The 14,712-nt window shown below is 44.8% G+C and overlaps 23 non-coding genes across 23 annotated transcripts; all 23 read left to right on the top strand.

Annotated features, from left to right (window-relative positions):
* Positions 1 to 457: 457 nt before the first annotated feature.
* On the top strand, positions 458 to 621 carry LOC137271060 (U1 spliceosomal RNA). Its single transcript, XR_010955659.1, has one exon. It is a non-coding gene; the product is annotated as a U1 spliceosomal RNA (small nuclear RNA).
* A 471-nt stretch (positions 622 to 1,092) lies between these two features.
* LOC137271059 (U1 spliceosomal RNA) lies at positions 1,093 to 1,256 on the top strand. The gene has a single exon (XR_010955658.1). It is a non-coding gene; the product is annotated as a U1 spliceosomal RNA (small nuclear RNA).
* Positions 1,257 to 1,727: 471 nt separating this feature from the next.
* Positions 1,728 to 1,891, top strand: LOC137271058 (U1 spliceosomal RNA). The gene has a single exon (XR_010955657.1). It is a non-coding gene; the product is annotated as a U1 spliceosomal RNA (small nuclear RNA).
* A 471-nt stretch (positions 1,892 to 2,362) lies between these two features.
* Positions 2,363 to 2,526, top strand: LOC137271056 (U1 spliceosomal RNA). The gene has a single exon (XR_010955656.1). It is a non-coding gene; the product is annotated as a U1 spliceosomal RNA (small nuclear RNA).
* Positions 2,527 to 2,997: 471 nt separating this feature from the next.
* Positions 2,998 to 3,161, top strand: LOC137271055 (U1 spliceosomal RNA). The gene has a single exon (XR_010955655.1). It is a non-coding gene; the product is annotated as a U1 spliceosomal RNA (small nuclear RNA).
* A 471-nt stretch (positions 3,162 to 3,632) lies between these two features.
* LOC137271054 (U1 spliceosomal RNA) lies at positions 3,633 to 3,796 on the top strand. The gene has a single exon (XR_010955654.1). It is a non-coding gene; the product is annotated as a U1 spliceosomal RNA (small nuclear RNA).
* A 471-nt stretch (positions 3,797 to 4,267) lies between these two features.
* On the top strand, positions 4,268 to 4,431 carry LOC137271052 (U1 spliceosomal RNA). The gene has a single exon (XR_010955652.1). It is a non-coding gene; the product is annotated as a U1 spliceosomal RNA (small nuclear RNA).
* A 471-nt stretch (positions 4,432 to 4,902) lies between these two features.
* Positions 4,903 to 5,066, top strand: LOC137271051 (U1 spliceosomal RNA). Its single transcript, XR_010955651.1, has one exon. It is a non-coding gene; the product is annotated as a U1 spliceosomal RNA (small nuclear RNA).
* Positions 5,067 to 5,537: 471 nt separating this feature from the next.
* LOC137271050 (U1 spliceosomal RNA) lies at positions 5,538 to 5,701 on the top strand. The gene has a single exon (XR_010955650.1). It is a non-coding gene; the product is annotated as a U1 spliceosomal RNA (small nuclear RNA).
* Positions 5,702 to 6,172: 471 nt separating this feature from the next.
* Positions 6,173 to 6,336, top strand: LOC137271049 (U1 spliceosomal RNA). The gene has a single exon (XR_010955649.1). It is a non-coding gene; the product is annotated as a U1 spliceosomal RNA (small nuclear RNA).
* A 471-nt stretch (positions 6,337 to 6,807) lies between these two features.
* On the top strand, positions 6,808 to 6,971 carry LOC137271048 (U1 spliceosomal RNA). The gene has a single exon (XR_010955648.1). It is a non-coding gene; the product is annotated as a U1 spliceosomal RNA (small nuclear RNA).
* Positions 6,972 to 7,442: 471 nt separating this feature from the next.
* LOC137271047 (U1 spliceosomal RNA) lies at positions 7,443 to 7,606 on the top strand. The gene has a single exon (XR_010955647.1). It is a non-coding gene; the product is annotated as a U1 spliceosomal RNA (small nuclear RNA).
* Positions 7,607 to 8,077: 471 nt separating this feature from the next.
* Positions 8,078 to 8,241, top strand: LOC137271045 (U1 spliceosomal RNA). The gene has a single exon (XR_010955646.1). It is a non-coding gene; the product is annotated as a U1 spliceosomal RNA (small nuclear RNA).
* A 471-nt stretch (positions 8,242 to 8,712) lies between these two features.
* Positions 8,713 to 8,876, top strand: LOC137271044 (U1 spliceosomal RNA). The gene has a single exon (XR_010955645.1). It is a non-coding gene; the product is annotated as a U1 spliceosomal RNA (small nuclear RNA).
* A 471-nt stretch (positions 8,877 to 9,347) lies between these two features.
* On the top strand, positions 9,348 to 9,511 carry LOC137271043 (U1 spliceosomal RNA). The gene has a single exon (XR_010955644.1). It is a non-coding gene; the product is annotated as a U1 spliceosomal RNA (small nuclear RNA).
* Positions 9,512 to 9,982: 471 nt separating this feature from the next.
* On the top strand, positions 9,983 to 10,146 carry LOC137271042 (U1 spliceosomal RNA). The gene has a single exon (XR_010955643.1). It is a non-coding gene; the product is annotated as a U1 spliceosomal RNA (small nuclear RNA).
* A 471-nt stretch (positions 10,147 to 10,617) lies between these two features.
* LOC137271090 (U1 spliceosomal RNA) lies at positions 10,618 to 10,781 on the top strand. The gene has a single exon (XR_010955686.1). It is a non-coding gene; the product is annotated as a U1 spliceosomal RNA (small nuclear RNA).
* A 471-nt stretch (positions 10,782 to 11,252) lies between these two features.
* LOC137271040 (U1 spliceosomal RNA) lies at positions 11,253 to 11,416 on the top strand. The gene has a single exon (XR_010955641.1). It is a non-coding gene; the product is annotated as a U1 spliceosomal RNA (small nuclear RNA).
* A 470-nt stretch (positions 11,417 to 11,886) lies between these two features.
* On the top strand, positions 11,887 to 12,050 carry LOC137271078 (U1 spliceosomal RNA). The gene has a single exon (XR_010955675.1). It is a non-coding gene; the product is annotated as a U1 spliceosomal RNA (small nuclear RNA).
* A 471-nt stretch (positions 12,051 to 12,521) lies between these two features.
* On the top strand, positions 12,522 to 12,685 carry LOC137271065 (U1 spliceosomal RNA). Its single transcript, XR_010955664.1, has one exon. It is a non-coding gene; the product is annotated as a U1 spliceosomal RNA (small nuclear RNA).
* A 472-nt stretch (positions 12,686 to 13,157) lies between these two features.
* On the top strand, positions 13,158 to 13,321 carry LOC137271053 (U1 spliceosomal RNA). Its single transcript, XR_010955653.1, has one exon. It is a non-coding gene; the product is annotated as a U1 spliceosomal RNA (small nuclear RNA).
* A 471-nt stretch (positions 13,322 to 13,792) lies between these two features.
* Positions 13,793 to 13,956, top strand: LOC137271039 (U1 spliceosomal RNA). The gene has a single exon (XR_010955640.1). It is a non-coding gene; the product is annotated as a U1 spliceosomal RNA (small nuclear RNA).
* Positions 13,957 to 14,427: 471 nt separating this feature from the next.
* On the top strand, positions 14,428 to 14,590 carry LOC137271094 (U1 spliceosomal RNA). The gene has a single exon (XR_010955689.1). It is a non-coding gene; the product is annotated as a U1 spliceosomal RNA (small nuclear RNA).
* The last annotated feature ends 122 nt before the right edge of the window (positions 14,591 to 14,712 follow it).

Here is a 14,712-nt window from a genome sequence, read left to right as displayed (position 1 = left end):
AAAATAGATATTTTCAGTTGACACTTCCCCCACTTCCAAATCACTTGAAGATGATTGTTTTCCCGTGTGTGTATGTGCAAACTATGTGTTTTTAATGCGCATGTGTTAATCTGTTTGCTGTGGCAAAAGTATATGTTTAAAGCAAGTCTGAGTTTGATGTATTTCAGATGGGATCGCTTTGTCAGCCAGTTGTTGTGTTTGGACTGTCAAGTTGTCTCCCCTGCGTCCCGGATCAGAGATGCACGTGCATGCAGTCTAAATGGAAATAAATCCGTCTGTGTGTGTTTTTATCTATCAGTAATTTTTTCACAAAGTGAAGGTACTAATGGACTGTTCTGTACAATAAACTGTACGAACAATTAACCTGCCATGAAATATATGTGAAGCGTTGATGATGTGACACCTGAATAGGGCAACGCCAGGGTGATGTAAGTGAAAACTGGAACCTGTCCCAAGCATACTTACCTGGCACAGGCTTTACAGTGATCCGCAAGGCTGTGGGCCCGGGGCGAGACCTTTCCATTGCACCTCGGTTTGGTTGACCCCTGCGATCGTCCCAAATGTGGACGACTCGGGTGCGCAATTTATAAGTGTGGGGGACTGCGTTCGCGCTCTCCCCTTGAAAATCAACCCCAAAAATAGATATTTTCAGTTGACACTTCCCCCACTTCCAAATCACTTGAAGATGATTGTTTTCCCGTGTGTGTATGTGCAAACTATGTGTTTTTAATGCGCATGTGTTAATCTGTTTGCTGTGGCAAAAGTATATGTTTAAAGCAAGTCTGAGTTTGATGTATTTCAGATGGGATCGCTTTGTCAGCCAGTTGTTGTGTTTGGACTGTCAAGTTGTCTCCCCTTCGTCCCGGATCAGAGATGCACGTGCATGCAGTCTAAATGGAAATAAATCCGTCTGTGTGTGTTTTTATCTATCAGTAATTTTTTCACAAAGTGAAGGTACTAATGGACTGTTCTGTACAATAAACTGTACGAACAATTAACCTGCCATGAAATATATGTGAAGCGTTGATGATGTGACACCTGAATAGGGCAACGCCAGGGTGATGTAAGTGAAAACTGGAACCTGTCCCAAGCATACTTACCTGGCACAGGCTTTACAGTGATCCGCAAGGCTGTGGGCCCGGGGCGAGACCTTTCCATTGCACCTCGGTTTGGTTGACCCCTGCGATCGTCCCAAATGTGGACGACTCGGGTGCGCAATTTATAAGTGTGGGGGACTGCGTTCGCGCTCTCCCCTTGAAAATCAACCCCAAAAATAGATATTTTCAGTTGACACTTCCCCCACTTCCAAATCACTTGAAGATGATTGTTTTCCCGTGTGTGTATGTGCAAACTATGTGTTTTTAATGCGCATGTGTTAATCTGTTTGCTGTGGCAAAAGTATATGTTTAAAGCAAGTCTGAGTTTGATGTATTTCAGATGGGATCGCTTTGTCAGCCAGTTGTTGTGTTTGGACTGTCAAGTTGTCTCCCCTGCGTCCCGGATCAGAGATGCACGTGCATGCAGTCTAAATGGAAATAAATCCGTCTGTGTGTGTTTTTATCTATCAGTAATTTTTTCACAAAGTGAAGGTACTAATGGACTGTTCTGTACAATAAACTGTACGAACAATTAACCTGCCATGAAATATATGTGAAGCGTTGATGATGTGACACCTGAATAGGGCAACGCCAGGGTGATGTAAGTGAAAACTGGAACCTGTCCCAAGCATACTTACCTGGCACAGGCTTTACAGTGATCCGCAAGGCTGTGGGCCCGGGGCGAGACCTTTCCATTGCACCTCGGTTTGGTTGACCCCTGCGATCGTCCCAAATGTGGACGACTCGGGTGCGCAATTTATAAGTGTGGGGGACTGCGTTCGCGCTCTCCCCTTGAAAATCAACCCCAAAAATAGATATTTTCAGTTGACACTTCCCCCACTTCCAAATCACTTGAAGATGATTGTTTTCCCGTGTGTGTATGTGCAAACTATGTGTTTTTAATGCGCATGTGTTAATCTGTTTGCTGTGGCAAAAGTATATGTTTAAAGCAAGTCTGAGTTTGATGTATTTCAGATGGGATCGCTTTGTCAGCCAGTTGTTGTGTTTGGACTGTCAAGTTGTCTCCCCTGCGTCCCGGATCAGAGATGCACGTGCATGCAGTCTAAATGGAAATAAATCCGTCTGTGTGTGTTTTTATCTATCAGTAATTTTTTCACAAAGTGAAGGTACTAATGGACTGTTCTGTACAATAAACTGTACGAACAATTAACCTGCCATGAAATATATGTGAAGCGTTGATGATGTGACACCTGAATAGGGCAACGCCAGGGTGATGTAAGTGAAAACTGGAACCTGTCCCAAGCATACTTACCTGGCACAGGCTTTACAGTGATCCGCAAGGCTGTGGGCCCGGGGCGAGACCTTTCCATTGCACCTCGGTTTGGTTGACCCCTGCGATCGTCCCAAATGTGGACGACTCGGGTGCGCAATTTATAAGTGTGGGGGACTGCGTTCGCGCTCTCCCCTTGAAAATCAACCCCAAAAATAGATATTTTCAGTTGACACTTCCCCCACTTCCAAATCACTTGAAGATGATTGTTTTCCCGTGTGTGTATGTGCAAACTATGTGTTTTTAATGCGCATGTGTTAATCTGTTTGCTGTGGCAAAAGTATATGTTTAAAGCAAGTCTGAGTTTGATGTATTTCAGATGGGATCGCTTTGTCAGCCAGTTGTTGTGTTTGGACTGTCAAGTTGTCTCCCCTGCGTCCCGGATCAGAGATGCACGTGCATGCAGTCTAAATGGAAATAAATCCGTCTGTGTGTGTTTTTATCTATCAGTAATTTTTTCACAAAGTGAAGGTACTAATGGACTGTTCTGTACAATAAACTGTACGAACAATTAACCTGCCATGAAATATATGTGAAGCGTTGATGATGTGACACCTGAATAGGGCAACGCCAGGGTGATGTAAGTGAAAACTGGAACCTGTCCCAAGCATACTTACCTGGCACAGGCTTTACAGTGATCCGCAAGGCTGTGGGCCCGGGGCGAGACCTTTCCATTGCACCTCGGTTTGGTTGACCCCTGCGATCGTCCCAAATGTGGACGACTCGGGTGCGCAATTTATAAGTGTGGGGGACTGCGTTCGCGCTCTCCCCTTGAAAATCAACCCCAAAAATAGATATTTTCAGTTGACACTTTCCCCACTTCCAAATCACTTGAAGATGATTGTTTTCCCGTGTGTGTATGTGCAAACTATGTGTTTTTAATGCGCATGTGTTAATCTGTTTGCTGTGGCAAAAGTATATGTTTAAAGCAAGTCTGAGTTTGATGTATTTCAGATGGGATCGCTTTGTCAGCCAGTTGTTGTGTTTGGACTGTCAAGTTGTCTCCCCTGCGTCCCGGATCAGAGATGCACGTGCATGCAGTCTAAATGGAAATAAATCCGTCTGTGTGTGTTTTTATCTATCAGTAATTTTTTCACAAAGTGAAGGTACTAATGGACTGTTCTGTACAATAAACTGTACGAACAATTAACCTGCCATGAAATATATGTGAAGCGTTGATGATGTGACACCTGAATAGGGCAACGCCAGGGTGATGTAAGTGAAAACTGGAACCTGTCCCAAGCATACTTACCTGGCACAGGCTTTACAGTGATCCGCAAGGCTGTGGGCCCGGGGCGAGACCTTTCCATTGCACCTCGGTTTGGTTGACCCCTGCGATCGTCCCAAATGTGGACGACTCGGGTGCGCAATTTATAAGTGTGGGGGACTGCGTTCGCGCTCTCCCCTTGAAAATCAACCCCAAAAATAGATATTTTCAGTTGACACTTCCCCCACTTCCAAATCACTTGAAGATGATTGTTTTCCCGTGTGTGTATGTGCAAACTATGTGTTTTTAATGCGCATGTGTTAATCTGTTTGCTGTGGCAAAAGTATATGTTTAAAGCAAGTCTGAGTTTGATGTATTTCAGATGGGATCGCTTTGTCAGCCAGTTGTTGTGTTTGGACTGTCAAGTTGTCTCCCCTGCGTCCCGGATCAGAGATGCACGTGCATGCAGTCTAAATGGAAATAAATCCGTCTGTGTGTGTTTTTATCTATCAGTAATTTTTTCACAAAGTGAAGGTACTAATGGACTGTTCTGTACAATAAACTGTACGAACAATTAACCTGCCATGAAATATATGTGAAGCGTTGATGATGTGACACCTGAATAGGGCAACGCCAGGGTGATGTAAGTGAAAACTGGAACCTGTCCCAAGCATACTTACCTGGCACAGGCTTTACAGTGATCCGCAAGGCTGTGGGCCCGGGGCGAGACCTTTCCATTGCACCTCGGTTTGGTTGACCCCTGCGATCGTCCCAAATGTGGACGACTCGGGTGCGCAATTTATAAGTGTGGGGGACTGCGTTCGCGCTCTCCCCTTGAAAATCAACCCCAAAAATAGATATTTTCAGTTGACACTTCCCCCACTTCCAAATCACTTGAAGATGATTGTTTTCCCGTGTGTGTATGTGCAAACTATGTGTTTTTAATGCGCATGTGTTAATCTGTTTGCTGTGGCAAAAGTATATGTTTAAAGCAAGTCTGAGTTTGATGTATTTCAGATGGGATCGCTTTGTCAGCCAGTTGTTGTGTTTGGACTGTCAAGTTGTCTCCCCTTCGTCCCGGATCAGAGATGCACGTGCATGCAGTCTAAATGGAAATAAATCCGTCTGTGTGTGTTTTTATCTATCAGTAATTTTTTCACAAAGTGAAGGTACTAATGGACTGTTCTGTACAATAAACTGTACGAACAATTAACCTGCCATGAAATATATGTGAAGCGTTGATGATGTGACACCTGAATAGGGCAACGCCAGGGTGATGTAAGTGAAAACTGGAACCTGTCCCAAGCATACTTACCTGGCACAGGCTTTACAGTGATCCGCAAGGCTGTGGGCCCGGGGCGAGACCTTTCCATTGCACCTCGGTTTGGTTGACCCCTGCGATCGTCCCAAATGTGGACGACTCGGGTGCGCAATTTATAAGTGTGGGGGACTGCGTTCGCGCTCTCCCCTTGAAAATCAACCCCAAAAATAGATATTTTCAGTTGACACTTCCCCCACTTCCAAATCACTTGAAGATGATTGTTTTCCCGTGTGTGTATGTGCAAACTATGTGTTTTTAATGCGCATGTGTTAATCTGTTTGCTGTGGCAAAAGTATATGTTTAAAGCAAGTCTGAGTTTGATGTATTTCAGATGGGATCGCTTTGTCAGCCAGTTGTTGTGTTTGGACTGTCAAGTTGTCTCCCCTGCGTCCCGGATCAGAGATGCACGTGCATGCAGTCTAAATGGAAATAAATCCGTCTGTGTGTGTTTTTATCTATCAGTAATTTTTTCACAAAGTGAAGGTACTAATGGACTGTTCTGTACAATAAACTGTACGAACAATTAACCTGCCATGAAATATATGTGAAGCGTTGATGATGTGACACCTGAATAGGGCAACGCCAGGGTGATGTAAGTGAAAACTGGAACCTGTCCCAAGCATACTTACCTGGCACAGGCTTTACAGTGATCCGCAAGGCTGTGGGCCCGGGGCGAGACCTTTCCATTGCACCTCGGTTTGGTTGACCCCTGCGATCGTCCCAAATGTGGACGACTCGGGTGCGCAATTTATAAGTGTGGGGGACTGCGTTCGCGCTCTCCCCTTGAAAATCAACCCCAAAAATAGATATTTTCAGTTGACACTTCCCCCACTTCCAAATCACTTGAAGATGATTGTTTTCCCGTGTGTGTATGTGCAAACTATGTGTTTTTAATGCGCATGTGTTAATCTGTTTGCTGTGGCAAAAGTATATGTTTAAAGCAAGTCTGAGTTTGATGTATTTCAGATGGGATCGCTTTGTCAGCCAGTTGTTGTGTTTGGACTGTCAAGTTGTCTCCCCTGCGTCCCGGATCAGAGATGCACGTGCATGCAGTCTAAATGGAAATAAATCCGTCTGTGTGTGTTTTTATCTATCAGTAATTTTTTCACAAAGTGAAGGTACTAATGGACTGTTCTGTACAATAAACTGTACGAACAATTAACCTGCCATGAAATATATGTGAAGCGTTGATGATGTGACACCTGAATAGGGCAACGCCAGGGTGATGTAAGTGAAAACTGGAACCTGTCCCAAGCATACTTACCTGGCACAGGCTTTACAGTGATCCGCAAGGCTGTGGGCCCGGGGCGAGACCTTTCCATTGCACCTCGGTTTGGTTGACCCCTGCGATCGTCCCAAATGTGGACGACTCGGGTGCGCAATTTATAAGTGTGGGGGACTGCGTTCGCGCTCTCCCCTTGAAAATCAACCCCAAAAATAGATATTTTCAGTTGACACTTCCCCCACTTCCAAATCACTTGAAGATGATTGTTTTCCCGTGTGTGTATGTGCAAACTATGTGTTTTTAATGCGCATGTGTTAATCTGTTTGCTGTGGCAAAAGTATATGTTTAAAGCAAGTCTGAGTTTGATGTATTTCAGATGGGATCGCTTTGTCAGCCAGTTGTTGTGTTTGGACTGTCAAGTTGTCTCCCCTGCGTCCCGGATCAGAGATGCACGTGCATGCAGTCTAAATGGAAATAAATCCGTCTGTGTGTGTTTTTATCTATCAGTAATTTTTTCACAAAGTGAAGGTACTAATGGACTGTTCTGTACAATAAACTGTACGAACAATTAACCTGCCATGAAATATATGTGAAGCGTTGATGATGTGACACCTGAATAGGGCAACGCCAGGGTGATGTAAGTGAAAACTGGAACCTGTCCCAAGCATACTTACCTGGCACAGGCTTTACAGTGATCCGCAAGGCTGTGGGCCCGGGGCGAGACCTTTCCATTGCACCTCGGTTTGGTTGACCCCTGCGATCGTCCCAAATGTGGACGACTCGGGTGCGCAATTTATAAGTGTGGGGGACTGCGTTCGCGCTCTCCCCTTGAAAATCAACCCCAAAAATAGATATTTTCAGTTGACACTTCCCCCACTTCCAAATCACTTGAAGATGATTGTTTTCCCGTGTGTGTATGTGCAAACTATGTGTTTTTAATGCGCATGTGTTAATCTGTTTGCTGTGGCAAAAGTATATGTTTAAAGCAAGTCTGAGTTTGATGTATTTCAGATGGGATCGCTTTGTCAGCCAGTTGTTGTGTTTGGACTGTCAAGTTGTCTCCCCTGCGTCCCGGATCAGAGATGCACGTGCATGCAGTCTAAATGGAAATAAATCCGTCTGTGTGTGTTTTTATCTATCAGTAATTTTTTCACAAAGTGAAGGTACTAATGGACTGTTCTGTACAATAAACTGTACGAACAATTAACCTGCCATGAAATATATGTGAAGCGTTGATGATGTGACACCTGAATAGGGCAACGCCAGGGTGATGTAAGTGAAAACTGGAACCTGTCCCAAGCATACTTACCTGGCACAGGCTTTACAGTGATCCGCAAGGCTGTGGGCCCGGGGCGAGACCTTTCCATTGCACCTCGGTTTGGTTGACCCCTGCGATCGTCCCAAATGTGGACGACTCGGGTGCGCAATTTATAAGTGTGGGGGACTGCGTTCGCGCTCTCCCCTTGAAAATCAACCCCAAAAATAGATATTTTCAGTTGACACTTCCCCCACTTCCAAATCACTTGAAGATGATTGTTTTCCCGTGTGTGTATGTGCAAACTATGTGTTTTTAATGCGCATGTGTTAATCTGTTTGCTGTGGCAAAAGTATATGTTTAAAGCAAGTCTGAGTTTGATGTATTTCAGATGGGATCGCTTTGTCAGCCAGTTGTTGTGTTTGGACTGTCAAGTTGTCTCCCCTGCGTCCCGGATCAGAGATGCACGTGCATGCAGTCTAAATGGAAATAAATCCGTCTGTGTGTGTTTTTATCTATCAGTAATTTTTTCACAAAGTGAAGGTACTAATGGACTGTTCTGTACAATAAACTGTACGAACAATTAACCTGCCATGAAATATATGTGAAGCGTTGATGATGTGACACCTGAATAGGGCAACGCCAGGGTGATGTAAGTGAAAACTGGAACCTGTCCCAAGCATACTTACCTGGCACAGGCTTTACAGTGATCCGCAAGGCTGTGGGCCCGGGGCGAGACCTTTCCATTGCACCTCGGTTTGGTTGACCCCTGCGATCGTCCCAAATGTGGACGACTCGGGTGCGCAATTTATAAGTGTGGGGGACTGCGTTCGCGCTCTCCCCTTGAAAATCAACCCCAAAAATAGATATTTTCAGTTGACACTTCCCCCACTTCCAAATCACTTGAAGATGATTGTTTTCCCGTGTGTGTATGTGCAAACTATGTGTTTTTAATGCGCATGTGTTAATCTGTTTGCTGTGGCAAAAGTATATGTTTAAAGCAAGTCTGAGTTTGATGTATTTCAGATGGGATCGCTTTGTCAGCCAGTTGTTGTGTTTGGACTGTCAAGTTGTCTCCCCTGCGTCCCGGATCAGAGATGCACGTGCATGCAGTCTAAATGGAAATAAATCCGTCTGTGTGTGTTTTTATCTATCAGTAATTTTTTCACAAAGTGAAGGTACTAATGGACTGTTCTGTACAATAAACTGTACGAACAATTAACCTGCCATGAAATATATGTGAAGCGTTGATGATGTGACACCTGAATAGGGCAACGCCAGGGTGATGTAAGTGAAAACTGGAACCTGTCCCAAGCATACTTACCTGGCACAGGCTTTACAGTGATCCGCAAGGCTGTGGGCCCGGGGCGAGACCTTTCCATTGCACCTCGGTTTGGTTGACCCCTGCGATCGTCCCAAATGTGGACGACTCGGGTGCGCAATTTATAAGTGTGGGGGACTGCGTTCGCGCTCTCCCCTTGAAAATCAACCCCAAAAATAGATATTTTCAGTTGACACTTCCCCCACTTCCAAATCACTTGAAGATGATTGTTTTCCCGTGTGTGTATGTGCAAACTATGTGTTTTTAATGCGCATGTGTTAATCTGTTTGCTGTGGCAAAAGTATATGTTTAAAGCAAGTCTGAGTTTGATGTATTTCAGATGGGATCGCTTTGTCAGCCAGTTGTTGTGTTTGGACTGTCAAGTTGTCTCCCCTGCGTCCCGGATCAGAGATGCACGTGCATGCAGTCTAAATGGAAATAAATCCGTCTGTGTGTGTTTTTATCTATCAGTAATTTTTTCACAAAGTGAAGGTACTAATGGACTGTTCTGTACAATAAACTGTACGAACAATTAACCTGCCATGAAATATATGTGAAGCGTTGATGATGTGACACCTGAATAGGGCAACGCCAGGGTGATGTAAGTGAAAACTGGAACCTGTCCCAAGCATACTTACCTGGCACAGGCTTTACAGTGATCCGCAAGGCTGTGGGCCCGGGGCGAGACCTTTCCATTGCACCTCGGTTTGGTTGACCCCTGCGATCGTCCCAAATGTGGACGACTCGGGTGCGCAATTTATAAGTGTGGGGGACTGCGTTCGCGCTCTCCCCTTGAAAATCAACCCCAAAAATAGATATTTTCAGTTGACACTTCCCCCACTTCCAAATCACTTGAAGATGATTGTTTTCCCGTGTGTGTATGTGCAAACTATGTGTTTTTAATGCGCATGTGTTAATCTGTTTGCTGTGGCAAAAGTATATGTTTAAAGCAAGTCTGAGTTTGATGTATTTCAGATGGGATCGCTTTGTCAGCCAGTTGTTGTGTTTGGACTGTCAAGTTGTCTCCCCTGCGTCCCGGATCAGAGATGCACGTGCATGCAGTCTAAATGGAAATAAATCCGTCTGTGTGTGTTTTTATCTATCAGTAATTTTTTCACAAAGTGAAGGTACTAATGGACTGTTCTGTACAATAAACTGTACGAACAATTAACCTGCCATGAAATATATGTGAAGCGTTGATGATGTGACACCTGAATAGGGCAACGCCAGGGTGATGTAAGTGAAAACTGGAACCTGTCCCAAGCATACTTACCTGGCACAGGCTTTACAGTGATCCGCAAGGCTGTGGGCCCGGGGCGAGACCTTTCCATTGCACCTCGGTTTGGTTGACCCCTGCGATCGTCCCAAATGTGGACGACTCGGGTGCGCAATTTATAAGTGTGGGGGACTGCGTTCGCGCTCTCCCCTTGAAAATCAACCCCAAAAATAGATATTTTCAGTTGACACTTCCCCCACTTCCAAATCACTTGAAGATGATTGTTTTCCCGTGTGTGTATGTGCAAACTATGTGTTTTTAATGCGCATGTGTTAATCTGTTTGCTGTGGCAAAAGTATATGTTTAAAGCAAGTCTGAGTTTGATGTATTTCAGATGGGATCGCTTTGTCAGCCAGTTGTTGTGTTTGGACTGTCAAGTTGTCTCCCCTGCGTCCCGGATCAGAGATGCACGTGCATGCAGTCTAAATGGAAATAAATCCGTCTGTGTGTGTTTTTATCTATCAGTAATTTTTTCACAAAGTGAAGGTACTAATGGACTGTTCTGTACAATAAACTGTACGAACAATTAACCTGCCATGAAATATATGTGAAGCGTTGATGATGTGACACCTGAATAGGGCAACGCCAGGGTGATGTAAGTGAAAACTGGAACCTGTCCCAAGCATACTTACCTGGCACAGGCTTTACAGTGATCCGCAAGGCTGTGGGCCCGGGGCGAGACCTTTCCATTGCACCTCGGTTTGGTTGACCCCTGCGATCGTCCCAAATGTGGACGACTCGGGTGCGCAATTTATAAGTGTGGGGGACTGCGTTCGCGCTCTCCCCTTGAAAATCAACCCCAAAAATAGATATTTTCAGTTGACACTTCCCCCACTTCCAAATCACTTGAAGATGATTGTTTTCCCGTGTGTGTATGTGCAAACTATGTGTTTTTAATGCGCATGTGTTAATCTGTTTGCTGTGGCAAAAGTATATGTTTAAAGCAAGTCTGAGTTTGATGTATTTCAGATGGGATCGCTTTGTCAGCCAGTTGTTGTGTTTGGACTGTCAAGTTGTCTCCCCTGCGTCCCGGATCAGAGATGCACGTGCATGCAGTCTAAATGGAAATAAATCCGTCTGTGTGTGTTTTTATCTATCAGTAATTTTTTCACAAAGTGAAGGTACTAATGGACTGTTCTGTACAATAAACTGTACGAACAATTAACCTGCCATGAAATATATGTGAAGCGTTGATGATGTGACACCTGAATAGGGCAACGCCAGGGTGATGTAAGTGAAAACTGGAACCTGTCCCAAGCATACTTACCTGGCACAGGCTTTACAGTGATCCGCAAGGCTGTGGGCCCGGGGCGAGACCTTTCCATTGCACCTCGGTTTGGTTGACCCCTGCGATCGTCCCAAATGTGGACGACTCGGGTGCGCAATTTATAAGTGTGGGGGACTGCGTTCGCGCTCTCCCTTGAAAATCAACCCCAAAAATAGATATTTTCAGTTGACACTTCCCCCACTTCCAAATCACTTGAAGATGATTGTTTTCCCGTGTGTGTATGTGCAAACTATGTGTTTTTAATGCGCATGTGTTAATCTGTTTGCTGTGGCAAAAGTATATGTTTAAAGCAAGTCTGAGTTTGATGTATTTCAGATGGGATCGCTTTGTCAGCCAGTTGTTGTGTTTGGACTGTCAAGTTGTCTCCCCTGCGTCCCGGATCAGAGATGCACGTGCATGCAGTCTAAATGGAAATAAATCCGTCTGTGTGTGTTTTTATCTATCAGTAATTTTTTCACAAAGTGAAGGTACTAATGGACTGTTCTGTACAATAAACTGTACGAACAATTAACCTGCCATGAAATATATGTGAAGCGTTGATGATGTGACACCTGAATAGGGCAACGCCAGGGTGATGTAAGTGAAAACTGGAACCTGTCCCAAGCATACTTACCTGGCACAGGCTTTACAGTGATCCGCAAGGCTGTGGGCCCGGGGCGAGACCTTTCCATTGCACCTCGGTTTGGTTGACCCCTGCGATCGTCCCAAATGTGGACGACTCGGGTGCGCAATTTATAAGTGTGGGGGACTGCGTTCGCGCTCTCCCCTTGAAAATCAACCCCAAAAATAGATATTTTCAGTTGACACTTCCCCCACTTCCAAATCACTTGAAGATGATTGTTTTCCCGTGTGTGTATGTGCAAACTATGTGTTTTTAATGCGCATGTGTTAATCTGTTTGCTGTGGCAAAAGTATATGTTTAAAGCAAGTCTGAGTTTGATGTATTTCAGATGGGATCGCTTTGTCAGCCAGTTGTTGTGTTTGGACTGTCAAGTTGTCTCCCCTGCGTCCCGGATCAGAGATGCACGTGCATGCAGTCTAAATGGAAATAAATCCGTCTGTGTGTGTTTTTATCTATCAGTAATTTTTTCACAAAGTGAAGGTACTAATGGACTGTTCTGTACAATAAACTGTACGAACAATTAACCTGCCATGAAATATATGTGAAGCGTTGATGATGTGACACCTGAATAGGGCAACGCCAGGGTGATGTAAGTGAAAACTGGAACCTGTCCCAAGCATACTTACCTGGCACAGGCTTTACAGTGATCCGCAAGGCTGTGGGCCCGGGGCGAGACCTTTCCATTGCACCTCGGTTTGGTTGACCCCTGCGATCGTCCCAAATGTGGACGACTCGGGTGCGCAATTTATAAGTGTGGGGGACTGCGTTCGCGCTCTCCCCTTGAAAATCAACCCCAAAAATAGATATTTTCAGTTGACACTTCCCCCACTTCCAAATCACTTGAAGATGATTGTTTTCCCGTGTGTGTATGTGCAAACTATGTGTTTTTAATGCGCATGTGTTAATCTGTTTGCTGTGGCAAAAGTATATGTTTAAAGCAAGTCTGAGTTTGATGTATTTCAGATGGGATCGCTTTGTCAGCCAGTTGTTGTGTTTGGACTGTCAAGTTGTCTCCCCCTGCGTCCCGGATCAGAGATGCACGTGCATGCAGTCTAAATGGAAATAAATCCGTCTGTGTGTGTTTTTATCTATCAGTAATTTTTTCACAAAGTGAAGGTACTAATGGACTGTTCTGTACAATAAACTGTACGAACAATTAACCTGCCATGAAATATATGTGAAGCGTTGATGATGTGACACCTGAATAGGGCAACGCCAGGGTGATGTAAGTGAAAACTGGAACCTGTCCCAAGCATACTTACCTGGCACAGGCTTTACAGTGATCCGCAAGGCTGTGGGCCCGGGGCGAGACCTTTCCATTGCACCTCGGTTTGGTTGACCCCTGCGATCGTCCCAAATGTGGACGACTCGGGTGCGCAATTTATAAGTGTGGGGGACTGCGTTCGCGCTCTCCCCTTGAAAATCAACCCCAAAAATAGATATTTTCAGTTGACACTTCCCCCACTTCCAAATCACTTGAAGATGATTGTTTTCCCGTGTGTGTATGTGCAAACTATGTGTTTTTAATGCGCATGTGTTAATCTGTTTGCTGTGGCAAAAGTATATGTTTAAAGCAAGTCTGAGTTTGATGTATTTCAGATGGGATCGCTTTGTCAGCCAGTTGTTGTGTTTGGACTGTCAAGTTGTCTCCCCTGCGTCCCGGATCAGAGATGCACGTGCATGCAGTCTAAATGGAAATAAATCCGTCTGTGTGTGTTTTTATCTATCAGTAATTTTTTCACAAAGTGAAGGTACTAATGGACTGTTCTGTACAATAAACTGTACGAACAATTAACCTGCCATGAAATATATGTGAAGCGTTGATGATGTGACACCTGAATAGGGCAACGCCAGGGTGATGTAAGTGAAAACTGGAACCTGTCCCAAGCATACTTACCTGGCACAGGCTTTACAGTGATCCGCAAGGCTGTGGGCCCGGGGCGAGACCTTTCCATTGCACCTCGGTTTGGTTGACCCCTGCGATCGTCCCAAATGTGGACGACTCGGGTGCGCAATTTATAAGTGTGGGGGACTGCGTTCGCGCTCTCCCCTTGAAAATCAACCCCAAAAATAGATATTTTCAGTTGACACTTCCCCCACTTCCAAATCACTTGAAGATGATTGTTTTCCCGTGTGTGTATGTGCAAACTATGTGTTTTTAATGCGCATGTGTTAATCTGTTTGCTGTGGCAAAAGTATATGTTTAAAGCAAGTCTGAGTTTGATGTATTTCAGATGGGATCGCTTTGTCAGCCAGTTGTTGTGTTTGGACTGTCAAGTTGTCTCCCCTGCGTCCCGGATCAGAGATGCACGTGCATGCAGTCTAAATGGAAATAAATCCGTCTGTGTGTGTTTTTATCTATCAGTAATTTTTTCACAAAGTGAAGGTACTAATGGACTGTTCTGTACAATAAACTGTACGAACAATTAACCTGCCATGAAATATATGTGAAGCGTTGATGATGTGACACCTGAATAGGGCAACGCCAGGGTGATGTAAGTGAAAACTGGAACCTGTCCCAAGCATACTTACCTGGCACAGGCTTTACAGTGATCCGCAAGGCTGTGGGCCCGGGCGAGACCTTTCCATTGCACCTCGGTTTGGTTGACCCCTGCGATCGTCCCAAATGTGGACGACTCGGGTGCGCAATTTATAAGTGTGGGGGACTGCGTTCGCGCTCTCCCCTTGAAAATCAACCCCAAAAATAGATATTTTCAGTTGACACTTCCCCCACTTCCAAATCACTTGAAGATGATTGTTTTCCCGTGTGTGTATGTGCAAACTATGTGTTTTTAATGCGCATGTGTTA

This window comes from Haliotis asinina, unplaced genomic scaffold (assembly GCF_037392515.1).
Source record: "Haliotis asinina isolate JCU_RB_2024 unplaced genomic scaffold, JCU_Hal_asi_v2 scaffold_104, whole genome shotgun sequence".
Taxonomy (NCBI): Eukaryota; Metazoa; Mollusca; class Gastropoda; order Lepetellida; family Haliotidae; genus Haliotis; species Haliotis asinina.
Note: the sequence above shows the minus strand (reverse complement) of the source record. Positions and strands in the feature narration are given on the sequence as shown.